This window comes from Macrotis lagotis, chromosome X (genome assembly GCF_037893015.1).
Source record: "Macrotis lagotis isolate mMagLag1 chromosome X, bilby.v1.9.chrom.fasta, whole genome shotgun sequence".
NCBI lineage: Eukaryota > Metazoa > Chordata > Mammalia > Peramelemorphia > Peramelidae > Macrotis > Macrotis lagotis.
In genome coordinates, this window is record NC_133666.1 from 94,262,035 (window position 1) to 94,277,553 (window position 15,519).

The 15,519-nt window shown below is 34.4% G+C and overlaps 1 pseudogene; it reads right to left on the reverse strand.

Moving 5' to 3' along the window:
• LOC141498772 (structural maintenance of chromosomes protein 3-like) overlaps window positions 1–7,894 on the reverse strand; it is a 77,488-nt pseudogene extending 69,594 nt beyond the window's left edge.
• Between the last annotated feature and the right edge of the window lie 7,625 nt (window positions 7,895–15,519).

Below are 15,519 nucleotides of genomic sequence, written 5' to 3' on the forward strand. Positions count from 1 at the left end.
CATAGTGAAGTCATCTTGGACCTCTTCAATTGAGAGACAAGACCCAATCATATCCATATCCTTTAGTTTCATTCTCTTCAACTATATTCTACTCTCTAATTATCCTTAGAGAAGTAAAGTTCTAAAGAATTGGAAGTGTTATATCTTCCCTTTTAGGGTTATATACAATTTGACAACCCCATTTCAGAAAAAAAATTAAAGAAACCTTCAATAAACTCCCTAAGAAAAAGTCTCCAGGGCCAGATGGATTTATAAATGAATTCTACCAAACATTTAAGGAACAATTAATTCCTATTCTACATAAACTATTTTAAAAAATTTTAAAAATTGGAGAAGAAAGAGCTCTGCCAAACTCCTTTTATGACAACAAAATGGTGCTGATATGTAAACCAGAAGAATCAAAACAGATAAAGAAAACTGTAGACCAATCTTCCTAATGAATATTGATGCAAAAATCTTAAATAAAATTTTAGCAATGAGACTATAAAATTTATTACCAGGATAATACACCATGATCAGGTAGGATTTACACCAGGTAAGCAGAGATGGTTCAATATTAAGAAAACACTCAACATAATTGAACATAACAAAAGCCAAACCAACAGACATTATATGTTTATCTCAATACATGCTGAAAAATTCTTTGATAAAATACAACAACCATTCCATTTAAAAACACAAGAAAGTTTAGGAATAAATGGAGTTTTCCTTAAAATAATAAAGAGTATTTTTCTAAAACTATCAATAAATATTATATTAAATGGGAATAAACTCAGAGCATTTCCAATAAAATCAGGGATGAAACAAGGATACCCATTATCACCATTCTATTCAATATAGTATTAGAAATGCTAGCAGTTGCAATAAGAGAAAAAGAAATTGAAGAAATCAGACTTGGCAATAAGGAAGCAAAACATTCACTCTTTGCAGATGATATGATGGAATACCTAAAGAACCAGAGAAAATCATCTAAAAACTCCTTAAAACAATTAACAAATGGGGGCAGCTAGGTTGCACAGTGGATAGAGCACTGGTCCTGTAGTCAGGAGGACCTGAGTTCAAATCTGGATTCAGACACTTAATAATTACTGAGCTATGTGACCTTGGGAAAGTCACTTAACCCCATTGCTTGCAAAAAAACAAAAACCAAAAAAGAAAAACCAATTAACAAATGCAGTAAAGTAGCAGGATATAAAATAAAACTACTTAAATGATCAGCATTTCTATATATATGAACAGCAAAGCCTAAGAACAAGAGATAGAAAGAGAATTCCATTTAAAATAAGACAACATTGGGGCAGGTAGGTGGCACAGTGGATAGAGCACCAGCCCTGGAGTCAGGATGGACTTGAGTTCAAATCCAGCCTCAGACACTTAATAATTACCTGACTGAGTGACCTTGGGCAAGTCACTTAACCACATTGCCTTAATAAAATTAGGGAAAAAATTTAAAAATAAAATAATTGCACTAATAAAATCAATACAGCCAAAATTAGATAGAAAGCAGAAAGCTGGGAAACAATCTTCACAATTAGGAGTTCTGATAAAGTTCAAATTTATAAGATGTCATTCCCCAATTAATAAATGACCAAAAGATATGAACAGTTTTCAAATGAATAAATTAAAGTTATACACAATCATATGAAAAATGCTCCAAATCATTATTGATTAGAGAAATGTAAATTAAAACAATGAGATATCATCTCAGACCTATTATAAAGCCAAGATGAGAAAAAAGGAAGATGATGTTAAATGTTGAAGAAGTTGTGGGAAGATTGGGACATTGATGCACTACTGGTGGACTTGTTAATGGATCCAACCTTTCTGGAGAGCAATATGGAACGATGCCCAAAGAACAATAAAACTGTTCAGACCCTTTGACCCAGTAATTCCAATTCTAGGTCTATATTCAGAAGAACCTGTAAAAAATACGAAAAGTCCTACATGTTCTAAAACATTCATAGCAGCTCTTTTTGTAGTGGCAAAGAATTGGAAATTGAGGGGATGCCCACCAATTGGGGAATGGCTAAACAAGTTATGGTACATGAATACTATGGAATAAGATTGTTCTATAAGAAACCATAAATGATCGAACTCTAAGCATGGAATGACTTACGGGATCTGATGCTGAGCAAAGGGAGTAGAACCAAGAGAACAATGTACACATCAACAACATTATGAGATGAACAAACTTGATGGAAGCAGCTCCTCTTGACAGTCCAGAGAGGTAGGAAAACTGCATTTTGACTGGTTATGGTTATCCCCAACTAGAGGAAGAAAAACAAAAAAACACACAGAAAACATAACCCTTCCAAACCTGATGAACACTTTCTAAAAATTATCTCATATTTCTCTTTCCCTTTATCCTAAATCTTTATGCCAAAAATTACTAATTTGTAAATATGTTTAATAAAATATGTATGTAAAATGCTAATCTGATTACTTCCTGCTGAGGGGAGGAGAGTGAGGGGAAATTGTGTAACTTGGAAATATGCATGTTCAAATGAATGAAATAAATAAATTTTAAAATAAAAATAAGAAACCATGATTATCTCAATAGAGCCTGAAAAAGCCTTTGACAAAAATACAGATCCCATTCCTACTAAAATCTAGAATAGAGAGCATAGGAATAAATAGATTCTTTCTTAGAATGATAAGCAGTATCCATCTGAAACCATCAACAAGCATTATATGCAATAGGGATAAGTTAGAGGCATTCCCATTAAGATCAGGGGTGAAGAGGGGTGGCTAGATGGCATAATGGATAAAGCACCAGCCCTGGTGTCAGGAGTACCTGGGTTCAAATTTGGTCTCAGACACTTAATAATTACCTAGCTGTGTGGCCTTGGGCAAGCCACTTAACCCCATTTGCCTTACAAAAAAAAAAAATTTAAAAAAAAAGATCAGGGGTGAAGGTTGCCTTTTATCACCAGTACTCTACAATATTGTATTAGAAATGTTAACCAGCAATAAGAGAAGAAAAAGAAATCGAGTAATTAGAATTTGGAAGAAACAAGTTTCACTCTTTACAGATGACATGACCATATACCTAGAGAAGCCTACAAAAATCATCTTAAAAAACTACTGGAAACACTCAACAACTTTAGCAGTCATGGAATATTAAATAAACCCATATAAATCCTCACCATTTCTATATATTACTAGCAAGATACAGCAGCAAGAACTAGAAAGAGAAATCCCATTTAAATTAACTCCAGATAACATAAAATACTTAGGAGTTTACCTGCCAAGGCAGAATCAGAAACTTAGCAAAACAACTATGAAACACTTCACACAAAATCAAATCTCAATAACTGGACAAATATCAACTGCTGAGCTAATATAATAAAAATGACAATTCTACCTAAATTAAACTACTTCTTTAATGCCATGCCCATCAAACTACCCAAAAGTTTTTGAGTCTGCCTGGGCAGGTAGACTCCCAGGTATTGTATATGGTCTGAGGTTACTTTGAATGGGATTTCTCTTTCTAGCTCTTTCTGCTGTATCTTGCTAGTCATATATAGAAATGTTGAGGTTTAAGAGGGTTTATTTTATATCCTGTTACTTTGCTAAAGTTGCTAATTATTTCTAGTAGTTTTTTAGATGACTTTTTGAGATTCCCTAGGCATACCATCATGTTCATGTCATCTGCAAAGAGTAAGAGTTTTGTCTCCTCTTCCCTATTCTAATTCCTTCAATTTCTTTTTCTTCTCTTATTGTTGAGGTTAACATTTCTAATACAATATTGAATAGTAGTGGTGATAACAGGCATCCTTGTTTCCCCCCCCATCCCTGTTTCATATAATGTTTATTGATGGTTTCAGACAGATACTACTTATTATTCTAAGGAACAAACCATTTATTCCTACACCCTCTAGTGTTTTTATTAGGAATGGGTGCTGCATTTTATCAAAAGTTTTTTCAGCATCTATTGATATGATCATATGATTTCTCATAGGTATGTTATTGATATAATAAATTATACTAACAGTTTTCCTAATATTAAATCAACCCTGCATTCCTGAGATAAATCCTACTTGATCGTAATGTATTATCCTAGTGATAACTTGTTGTAATCATTTTGCTAAGGTTTTATTTAAGATTTTTGCATCTATATTCATCAGGGAGACAGGTCTATAATTTTCTTTCTCTGTCTTAACTCTTTCTTGTTTAGGTGTCAGCACCATATTGGTGTCATAGAAAGAGTTAGACAGAGTTCCATCTTCACCTATTTTTCCAAAGAGTTTATATAGAATTAGCACCATTTGTTCCTTAAATGTTTGAGAGAATTCACTTGTGAATTCATCTGGCCCTAGAGATTTTCTCTTAGGAAGTTCAATAATGGCTTGTTGAATTTTTTTTTCTGAGATAGGGTTATTTAGGTTTTTAATTTCCTCTTAATTTAATCTGGACAATTTATATTTTTGTAAATATTCATCCACACATCACTTAGATTGTCAAAGTTATTGGCATAGAGTTGGGCAAAATAATTCCGAATTATTACTTTAATTTCTTCCTCATTGGTAGTGAGTTTTCTTCTGATGGTTTTCTTCTTTCTTTTTTTTAATCAAATTGACCAGAGGTCTATCAATTTTATTGATTTTTTTCATAAAACCAGCTCTTAGTCTTATTTATTAGTTCAATAGTTTTCTTGCTTTTGATTTTATTAATTTCACCTTTAATTTTTAGAATTTATAATTTGATATTTAATTGGGGGTTTTTAATTTGTTCTTTCTCTAAATTTTTAGTTGAATATTTAGTTCATTGATTTCTTCTTTCTCTAATTTATTCAGGTAAACATTTAAAGATATAATATATCCCCTGACAGCCGCCTTGAGTGTATCCCATAGGTTTTGGTATGTTGTATCATTATTGTCATTATCTAGGGTGAAATAATTCTTTCTATAATTTGTTGCTTGACCCATTATTCTTTAAAATGAGGCTATTTAGTTTCCAATTAGTTCTGAGTCTATATCTCCCTGGCCCAATATTGCATATGATTTTTATTGCATTCTGATCTGAGAAAGATGTATTCACTATTTCTGCCTTTCTGCAATTGATCATTAGATTTTTATGTCCTGGTACATGGTCAATTTTTGTGTAAGTGCCATGTACTGCAGGGAAAAAAGTATATTCCTTTCTATCCCCATTCAATTTCCTTGATAGGTCTATCATATCTAGTTTTTCTAACAATCTATTTACCTCCTTAACTTCCTTCTTGTTTATTTTATGATTTGATTCATCTAACTCTGAGAGCGGGAGGTTCAGGTCTCCCACTAGTAGAGTTTTGCTGTCTGTCTTTCTGTAGCTCTTTCAACTTCTTCTCCAAGGATTTGGATGCCGTCCCATTTAGGTGTGTACATATTGAATATTGAAATTACTTTATGGTCTAGTCTACCTTTTAGGAGGATATAGTTTCCTTCCTTATCTCTTTTAATGCTATCTATTTTTGCAGCCACTTTGTCTGAGATAAGGATTGCTACCCCTGCTTTTTTCACTTCAGCTGAAGCAAAATATATTTTTCTCCAACCTTTTACCTTTACTCTACATGTGTCTCTCTGCTTCAAATGAATTCTTGTAAGCAACATATTATAGGATTCTGGTTTTTAATCCACTCTGCTTTCTGCTTATGCTTTAAGGGAGAGTTCATCCCATTCACATTCAAAGTTATAATTACTAACTCTTTATTGCCCTCCATGCTATCTTTGTTCTGTCTGTATTTTTCCCCCTTTTTTCCCTTTATCCATATTCCCCAGTGTTTTGTTTCTGAATATCACCACATTCAGTGTGTTTACCCTCTTAAATTGACCCCTCTCCCCTTTTTCCCCTTTCCCTTCTTTCCCAACCCCCTCCCTGTCCCCCCACCCCTCTTCCCCCTTTTAATACTTGAAAGGCAAGATAAGTTTCTTAATTTGATTAAGTGTGTCTAAATTAACTCTAAGCCAAGTCTGATGAGATAAAGTTTCAGGTGGTTCTCACCTCCTCCCTTCTTCCCCTCAAATACAATAGGTCTTTTTTACCTCTTGATGTAATGAGATTTACCCCATTAAGTCTCCCTCAAACCTCCCTTATCCTTACTGCTCCCCTTTTTAAGGAGTTATTGTTTTTAAATCATTCCATCTGAGTCACAGAAAAGTTATGAATGTCCATCACTTCTGGCTATGTATATTCTCTCTAATAGAGTTACAATTCTCAAGAGCTATGGAACTCTTTCTCCCAAGTGGGTATATAGCCAGTTTCATCTTATTATATAGCAGTTTGGAGTTTTTTTTTAATCTTTTTTTCATGTGAGTCTCTTGAGTCTCCTGTAATGCACAAATTTATCTATTTAGCCCTGGTTTTTTTCATCATGAAATCTTGGAAGTCTCCCATTTCATTAAATGTATGTCTTTTCCCCTTTACGAGAAGGCTCAGCTTTGCCAGGTAGTGGATTCTTGACTGAATTCCAAGCTCCCTTGTTCTTCGGAATATCTCATTCCAGGCCCTTTGATTCCCTTACTGTTGCTGCAACCAGGTCCTGTGTAATCCTTACTGTGACTTCTTGGTATTTAGATTTTTTTTCTTTCTGGCTGCTTGCAGGATTTTTTCTTTTATCTGATAGTCCTGGAATTTAACCACAACATTCCTTGGTGTTTTCATTTTAGGATCTCTTTCTGGAGGAGATCGATGTATTCTTTCAACAACTATTTTGCCCTCTGGTTCCATGATATCAGGGTACTTACTTTTCCATCACTAAATTCTGTAATATTAAATCCAGGCTTTTTTTCCTCTCTCTCTTCAATGTTCTCAAGAAGGTCAATAATTCTCAGATTCTCCCTTCTCAATCGATTCTCAAGGTCAGTGGTTTTGCTGATGAGGTATTTTACATTTTTTTCTATTTTTTCAATCTTTTGATTTTGTTTAACACAATCTTGTTGTCTCATGAAGTCATTAGTTTCCACCAATTCCATTCTTTTTTTTTTTTAGAGGAGATTTTTCTTCCTTTATCTTTTGCAACTCCTTTTCTGGTTGGTCCATTCTATTTTTGAAAGACTTTTTTATTTGCTCAATGGAGGATTTAAGAGAATCATTTTTCTTTTTGCATTTGCCCAATTGAGGATTTGAGAGAATCATTTTATTTTTGCATTTGCCCAATTGAAGATCTGAGAGTCATTCTCATTTTGAATTTGTTCAATTTTTTTCAATGATTTGTTTTCTTGTTGTGAGATGATAATTTTTTTCTTGTAACGTGTTAATTAATTTAATTAATTAATTAATTAAAATTAATTTCTTCAAGGAAGTCTTTCTGGGCTGGAGATTAATCCATATTCTCCTCAGCAGTGCTAGATCTCTCTGGTTTAGGATCTGTCTCTTCTATTTCTCCATGGGCCCCCTTTTCTCTGACCTTTTTTCATCTTGTGTTGGGGGGAGCTGACTCTCAGAGGTTTGCTTTTGAGGATCCTAGAGGCTTTGTTCACTTGGCTTAGTAATTCCAAGAGCCAGCCAGTAGGGGGTGCTGGTTGCTTTCTCTGGTGTGAAGTCCTCAGCAGCAGGGTCTGAGTTTACCTTGAAAATTGGGCTGGGCCCTGGGGAAAGGGAATTAATCTTTTTTCTGTTGAGTGAGCTGAGGGGGTGGGGATGGGGCTTGTTTATCATTTTGTTTTTTTTTTCTTGGCAAAGGGCTCTGCAGAAAGTATGGAGCTCAGGTCCCTGGCCCAGCTGGTTGTTCTCCAAGTGTGCTCTGAGTCTCCTCTCCCATAACTCTTCTCCCCCTGGCCAGAGACTCCACAGCTAAAGCTGGATCTCACACAAGCCACTCACTGAAGTCTCTATGACTGAGGCTGGCCTTCTGGCCTCTCCCAGCTGCCATCCCCAGTGCTGATCTTCTGCTCTCATCTCTCAGTTCACCCATGGTCCCCTGAGACAGACCTTCTTGGTAGATGTTCTAGTTTCTTTTTTTGGGTTTTGTTGATCGAATTTCTATTAAGAGGTTTCTCTCATGTTATTTCTGAGGGTAAAGAGAGAGTATCTATCACAGTGTCTGTCTTCTCTCCGCCATCTTGGTGGGAAGTCCACTAATGCATTGTTGGTGGAGCTGTGAAGTGATCCAAACTTTCAGGAGAACAATTTGGAATTATGCCCAAAGGGCATGAAAAATGTGCAAACTCTTTGATTCAGCAATACCACTACTTCAAATGAATCCTGAAGAGATCATGAAAAAGGGTATAAACCTCACATGTACAAAAGTATTTATAGCAGCTCTGTTTGTAGTGGCAAAAAACTGGAAATCAAGGAGATGTGGTGTATTAATTGGGGAATGGTTAAACAATTGTGGTATATGTATATGATAGAACACTATTGTTTTATTAAAGATCAGGAGGGATGGGATTTCAGAGAAGTCTGGAAAGACTTGCATGAATTGATTCTGAATGAGATGAGCAGAACCAGAAGAACAATGTACACCCTAATAGCAACATGGGAGTGATGATCAACCTCAATGAACTTGCTCATTCCATCAGTGCAAAAATCAGGGACAATTTTAGGGTATCAGCAGTGGAGAATATCATCTGTATCCAGAGAAAGAACTCTGGAATTAAAACAAGGACCAAAGACTATTACTTTCAATTAATAAAAAGTTTTCTTATGTACTACATAATTTTGCTATTTCTAATATTTTATTTCTTCCTCAAGGATATGTTTTTTCTTTCAACACATTCAATTTTGATCAATGCAAATCATGGAAATAATGTAAATATTATCAGATTGCCTTCTGTTGGGGGAAGGGTAAAGGATGGGAGAGTGGGGGGAAAATTATAAAATTCAAAATCTTATAAAATGATTGATAGAAACTACTATTGTATACAATTGGAAAACAAATTATATATATATATATATATATATATATATATATATATATATATATTTAAAATTAAAAAATTAAAAAAATAAATTCAGCATGGTCCAGGGACAATATAGAGTCAAGACAACTAGCAATGGCTCTAGATGCAATGGGTCACCTTGTTGTCTTCAATGTCAATCCAAGCTCTAAGCACTCCACAATGCCTGCTTCAGCTACCATCTCTTGGAACTGTTGGATCAAATTGCTCTCATTCACCCATTCCAACAGTGGAACACCAAACATGCTTTGAGTAGACAACCCCACTAAGTCACTGATGGTGTTGAGACCCCTTGGTTTATCTGGGGAGCCACAGTGCATGCCACATCTTCTTGGAGCAACAGCTAATAGTTAGGTGGCTCAGGTGGACATCAAAGGTGGAAATCAGACCTGTAAAGGATGTGGCAGCCCTCACACCAGAGGTAGTGGTCTTCCTTGAACACAACCTATATACCCTGAGTCCTCCTTATGAAGGAGGCAAAATGAGGAAGTTGCAGTAGACAAGGACTGTCCAACCTTACTTTTAAGTTATTATTGAAATAATAGCAAGATATTTTGATTTGCCATTTTAGTGAGAGCTCTGCAAGTAGTACAGCTGGCTTTATTTACTAAAGCATTTAATAAAACCACAGGTGGTCGCATAAAATCACCCTGTGGACTGCATGCAGGTGCATTTTGGATAGCCCTGGACTACTCCAATACATTTGAATCTGACAAAAGGAAAAATTAGCAATCAAGGAGGGAACGGAAAACTTTAGAGACACATGAGAGAACTCTTAGTCCTCTGAAAGGACCTCCCACTGAGCGGAAACACACAGCTCCAAGCCAGGTTTTGCTCTGGGGACACATGCCTGCAGAGAAGGGACTGTTTGATTTGGCAGAGCAGTAAAGGCTATTTAACCAGTACTTCTGGACTGGATGAATATGATGCTCTTATTTTAAAGTACAAATGGTCTTTAATCTCTTCAATGTCAGTATTTCCATCTGATGGTGTCTACCCATTTTATGCCCCTGACCTCAATGCTCTTGCTTGAGTTTACTACAAGGATGTCCAACCAACAGGTTAAAGACCTTCTTCCAGTTCTCCTAGAAGTTTACATATGGAGAACAGAGACCATTCACTGATTACTCATGATCATCTCACAACAAGAAAACAAATCATTGAAAAAAAACAATTGAACAAATTCAAAATGAGAATGACTCTCAGATCTTCAATTGGGCAAATGCAAAAATAAAATGATTCTCTCAAATCCTCAATTGGGCAAATGCAAAAAGAAAAATGATTCTCTTAAATCCTCCATTGAGCAAATAAAAAAGTCTTTCAAAAATAGAATGGACCAACCAGAAAAGGAGTTGCAAAAGATAAAGGAAGAAAAATCTCCTCTAAAAAAAAAAAGAATGGAATTGGTGGAAACTAATGACTTCATGAGACAACAAGATTGTGTTAAACAAAATCAAAAGATTGAAAAAATAGAAAAAAATGTAAAATACCTCATCAGCAAAACCACTGACCTTGAGAATCGATTGAGAAGGGAGAATCTGAGAATTATTGACCTTCCTGAGAACATTGAAGAGAGAGAGGAAAAAAAGCCTGGATTTAATATTACAGAATTTAGTGATGGAAAAGTAAGTACCCTGATATCATGGAACCAGAGGGCAAAATAGTTGTTGAAAGAATACATCGATCTCCTCCAGAAAGAGATCCTAAAATGAAAACACCAAGGAATGTTGTGGTTAAATTCCAGGACTATCAGATAAAAGAAAAAATCCTGCAAGCAGCCAGAAAGAAAAAAAATCTAAATACCAAGAAGTCACAGTAAGGATTACACAGGACCTGGTTGCAGCAACAGTAAGGGAATCAAAGGGCCTGGAATGAGATATTCCGAAGAACAAGGGAGCTTGGAATTCAGTCAAGAATCCACTACCTGGCAAAGCTGAGCCTTCTCGTAAAGGGGAAAAGACATACATTTAATGAAATGGGAGACTTCCAAGATTTCATGATGAAAAAAACCAGGGCTAAATAGATAAATTTGTGCATCACAGGAAACTCAAGAGACTCACATGAAAAAAAGATTTAAAAAAAACCCAGTTTTACACTATATTATATCTTCAAATTCATCTCCTTTTACCTGTTCTATTAAATGAGAAGCTACTTATGAGTATTATCAGTATCATTTTTCTATGCAGGAATACATGTAGTTCATCATCATTAAGTCCCCCATATTTTACCCTTCTCCTGCACTCTCTATGCTTCATCTGAGTCCTGTATTTGAAGATCAAACTTTCTTTTCAGCTTTGGCCATTTCAACAGGAACATTTGAAATTCCCCTGGTTCATTGAAAGTCCATCTTTTTCCCTGGAAGAGGACATTCAGTTTTGCTGGGTAGTTGATTCTCAGTTGCATTATAGACAATCAGCTATAAAGACCAACTTGAGGAAGCTGGAATTGGTCTGGTTATCCCAAAATAGGATACAATAGTCTTCCTTCTAACTGAATCCTTATCAGTTTTCTTATAATGGAATATACCTTGTGGACAGATTAGAGAAATCATAAGTCAAATTAATGACACTTTTTTGTACTAATGTATCTGATTTGTCACCAACAATTTTGTCTCCTTGTCTTTTCAACATAATTATGACCACAAAACTTTGTATCAGGGTTCATGTCTTAAAGGATATCATCTACCCTATAAGATCCTAAAAAAATAAAACTTGAATATTTAAGTTGTATTTTAATGCCCGAACAACAACAAAAAGATGAAGGAAAAATCAGTGACTCCTTGAGAAACCAAAAATTATTAGAACAAGAATCAAAAGATCTGTAATCAAAAAATGATCTAGAAAAATAAATCAAGGAGAAATAATATTACAATAACCAGAGTCCCTTGAAAAACCATGAATTTTTAAAAAAAAATTTAAATGAAACAAATGAAAACTATCCAGATCTATTAGGAAAAGAAGGAAAAATGAAAATAGAATCAATCCATCCATGATATCCTAAAACAAACTTTAAAAGGAAGGTTCGCAGAGAAGTCATAGCCAAAATTAAGTCTAATAGAAGATCCCTAATTAATAAGTTGGGAGAAAGGAAGAGTTTAAATATCAAATAACTACAGTTCATATTACACAAGACCTGGGAATTTCTAACAATAACAATAAATGCAAGGAGATCTTGGGATGGGATAGTTCAAAATCAAAAGATTTAGACTTGCCACCTAAATTATACTTTAGATCCATGAAACTTGATGCTGAAAGGTGGGTGAATAGGGATGAACCATGACAACACCACACAAAACAATAAAAGAAATTAAAAAGAACAAAAGAAAATAAAATGAAAAGAAAGGAATTCTGTTATATGAATATTTTTAATATTCAGGAAACACAAAAGAAAATGACGTTGCAGCTGGTGGTAAATTTGTTACATACTTTAAAATAAATACTGTAGAATAAAAATTTAGTGTCATTTATGTTCCTCTTTGATGTACTACTTTGTATATGTGAATGCTCATTCTTTGGTGTTAAAGTTCAAAATATAGATGAATGAATGTCAGCAAACAATAAATGGATAAACAGAGCAGTTAGTTGTGTAGAGTAATGGACCTGGAGCCAGGAAGATTTGAGTTAATGTGTGGCCTCAGACACATACTAGTTATGTGACTCTGAACGAGTCATTTAACCTCTCTCTTTGGCTTTTTTTTTTTGCAACTGTAAAATAGAGGTGCTAATACCTCCCAGAATTACTGTGAGGAATAAACGAATGCTCAATACAGTACCTGGTCCACATTAACACTACATAAATGTTAGTGACTTATTATTAAAAGTAAAGAAAGATCACTGGCTTTGGCATCAGAGGACCTTAGTTTCAAGTGCTATTCAGTGTTTAATAATTGCCTGATCTTAGGCATGTCACTGTGGGCCTATTATCATGTTTTCCTTCCTTCATCATTAAGGTTTCCTTTTTCATGAAAAGAATTTTTGAGGGGCAAGGAGTCAGTAACAATCTTGTAACTATTGATTAGCATTTGCTTAGTTCTTATATATTTGAGGTTCTTTCCATTTAAAACTAGGACTAAGTCTTTGGTTTGAAAATACCATAATTCTGCTTCATAAGTTATTTTTAGGAAATTAAAGAGGAAAGCTCATCAGTGTTGCATAAATGGAACTTGAACTCACATTTTAGATTCAGTAAAATTCTCACCTATGCTAATCTTAGAACTTCAAATTCTCAGCTAGACTTTTTAAAGACTTGTGAAATACACTACGAAATTACCTATAAATTATCAGCAGGCATATATTTTTAAAATTCAGCTGCCTTATATTTAAAGAATGTAAAGATACTAAGGAATGTGAGAGAGAGCAAGAGAGAGCCTATTTTGAATACATAATTAGAATTTTCATTTTAGAATGTCCTTCTGCTTGTTTCTACAAGCAGAAAGTTTGTAAGCATGTAAACCCAGTTGCAAAGTTAAATAAAATCAAAGACCTCAATTATTAGAGCAAGGATTCAGTATTGACCCAAACTGCTGTAAAAACTAGAAAGTAATATTACAATGGTATATAACCTTATCTTCAAAACTATTTATTACTGATGAAGAATGAGATTGAACCATCTGTGGAACAGATCAGTTATAAAAGAAGTAATATTAAATGAAGTAACATTAAATGAAACAACTGAAAACTATCCAGATCTATTAGGAAAAGAAGGAAAAATGAAAATAGAATTAAACTCTAACCCAGTGAGCAATGCACAAAAATATAGTCAAAAGCCTGAAGGAACTTTGAAGAGAGATTCAAAAAAGAAGATGGAAGTCATAAAAACATAAAACCATGCATTGAGACTGAAGTCAAGATCATTTCAATCCTCATCTATCATAGCAGCTATGAAAGACAAAGTCATCCCCTAATAAGTCATAGGTCTTGGAGATAATATATACCTTAAAAGTTCATAAACTTTGAGGTGTAACATCAATGCTACTCTAGATCCATGAAACTAAGCTTTCATCTTGAGACTACATCATGAAAAAGGGTCAGTTCCCTAGAGATGAAAATGATTCTCTAGTATTCTCTGGTATCTCAATCAGTATCCCAGAGTGACAAAATGGGAGTGTAGCCACTCCTAATGCAAGGAGGAGAAAGAAACTGGGTGAAGCCAATAGCCCTATCAGACCACAAGGAGAAAAAGGAAGAAACTAGTAGAATTAGCAAAAGGGGAAAGTCAACTACCCCATCTATAATTGTAGTAGCATGACACAGGCCAGCACCAAATCAAGAGAAGGGCGGAACTAGTGACATGCTAATAAAATTTAAAATTATCTAAATTCTCTTGACACATTTAAAGTTTAATCTACATTATTAAAATTTTCTCTATAATTTAATAAAACTAGACATTAGTTAAACAAAGTTCTTATTTGCATTATATATTGATTGTTGAGGTACTACCCTAAAAGTTTAGCAGTCAGCTCTCCGAGACTCTAGCACACTCCTGGGAATACTTTCTAATTTAGAAAATGAGAATGAAATTCATATAGAAAAGGAAACAAAAAATGAAACTTATTTCAAAGAAGAAATACTATGGATAAAGAGAAATTCAAAAATTAGTTACTCCATAAAAAGTACTACTCTAAAGTCAAGTCAGATCAACAAGCATTTATGAAATGCTATTTGACTAGAATGTAATATTACTTCTTTTGTAACTAATCTGTTCCACAGATCCTTCAATCTCATTCTTCATCAGTAATAAACAGTTTTGATGACAAGGTTATGTACCATTGTAATGTTACTTTCCAGTTTTGACAGCAGTTGGGGTCAATATTGAATCCTTGCCCCAGTAATTGAGATCTTTGATTTTATTTAACTTTGCTACTGGGTTCACATGCTTCTATATATTTTGTACCTAATCTGTTCTACTGATTAATCTCTATTTCTTAGTAACAAACCATTTTAGCAATTACTACTTTGTAGTATAGCTTGATTATCTAGTACAAGTTTTCCTACCTACTTTCTTGCAGTTGTGTCAGACTTTTCTTTTTTTTAGATTTTTGCAAGGCAAATGGGGTTAAGTGGCTTGCCCAAGGCCACACAGCTAGGTAATTATTAAGTGACTGAGGCCACATTTGAACTCAGGTACTCCTGACTCCAGGGCCAGTGCTTTATCTACTGCACCACCTAGCTGCCCTGTGTCAGACTTTTTGTGATGCCATGTGTGTTTTCTTGGCAAAGATACCAGAGCGATTTGCCATTTCCTTCTTCAGTTCATTTTATGGATAAAGAAACTAAGGCAAACACTTAAATGACTTGCCGAGGATCACACAACTGAAACTGGATTATATTGATTGAATTTTTTCATTTTTACTCTTAAAATTGTTGAACTTCCATAAGAATTTCATTTTTTCCCTAACTTTATAAAACAATTCTTTTGCAATTTGATTAGTATTGAACAGGTGTATGAATTTAAGTACTATTATCACTTTGACTTTATTCTTCCAATCTATTTATGAGCTATTAATATTCCACAATTATTTGAACTTAATCTTTATTTCTATAAATAGTGTTTTTTCAAACTTCCAGTACCAAGATGACAAAGTGAAGAAGGAGCCCTCTGAAACCCTCTCAAATTCCCCTTCCAAAACAACCACAAAATC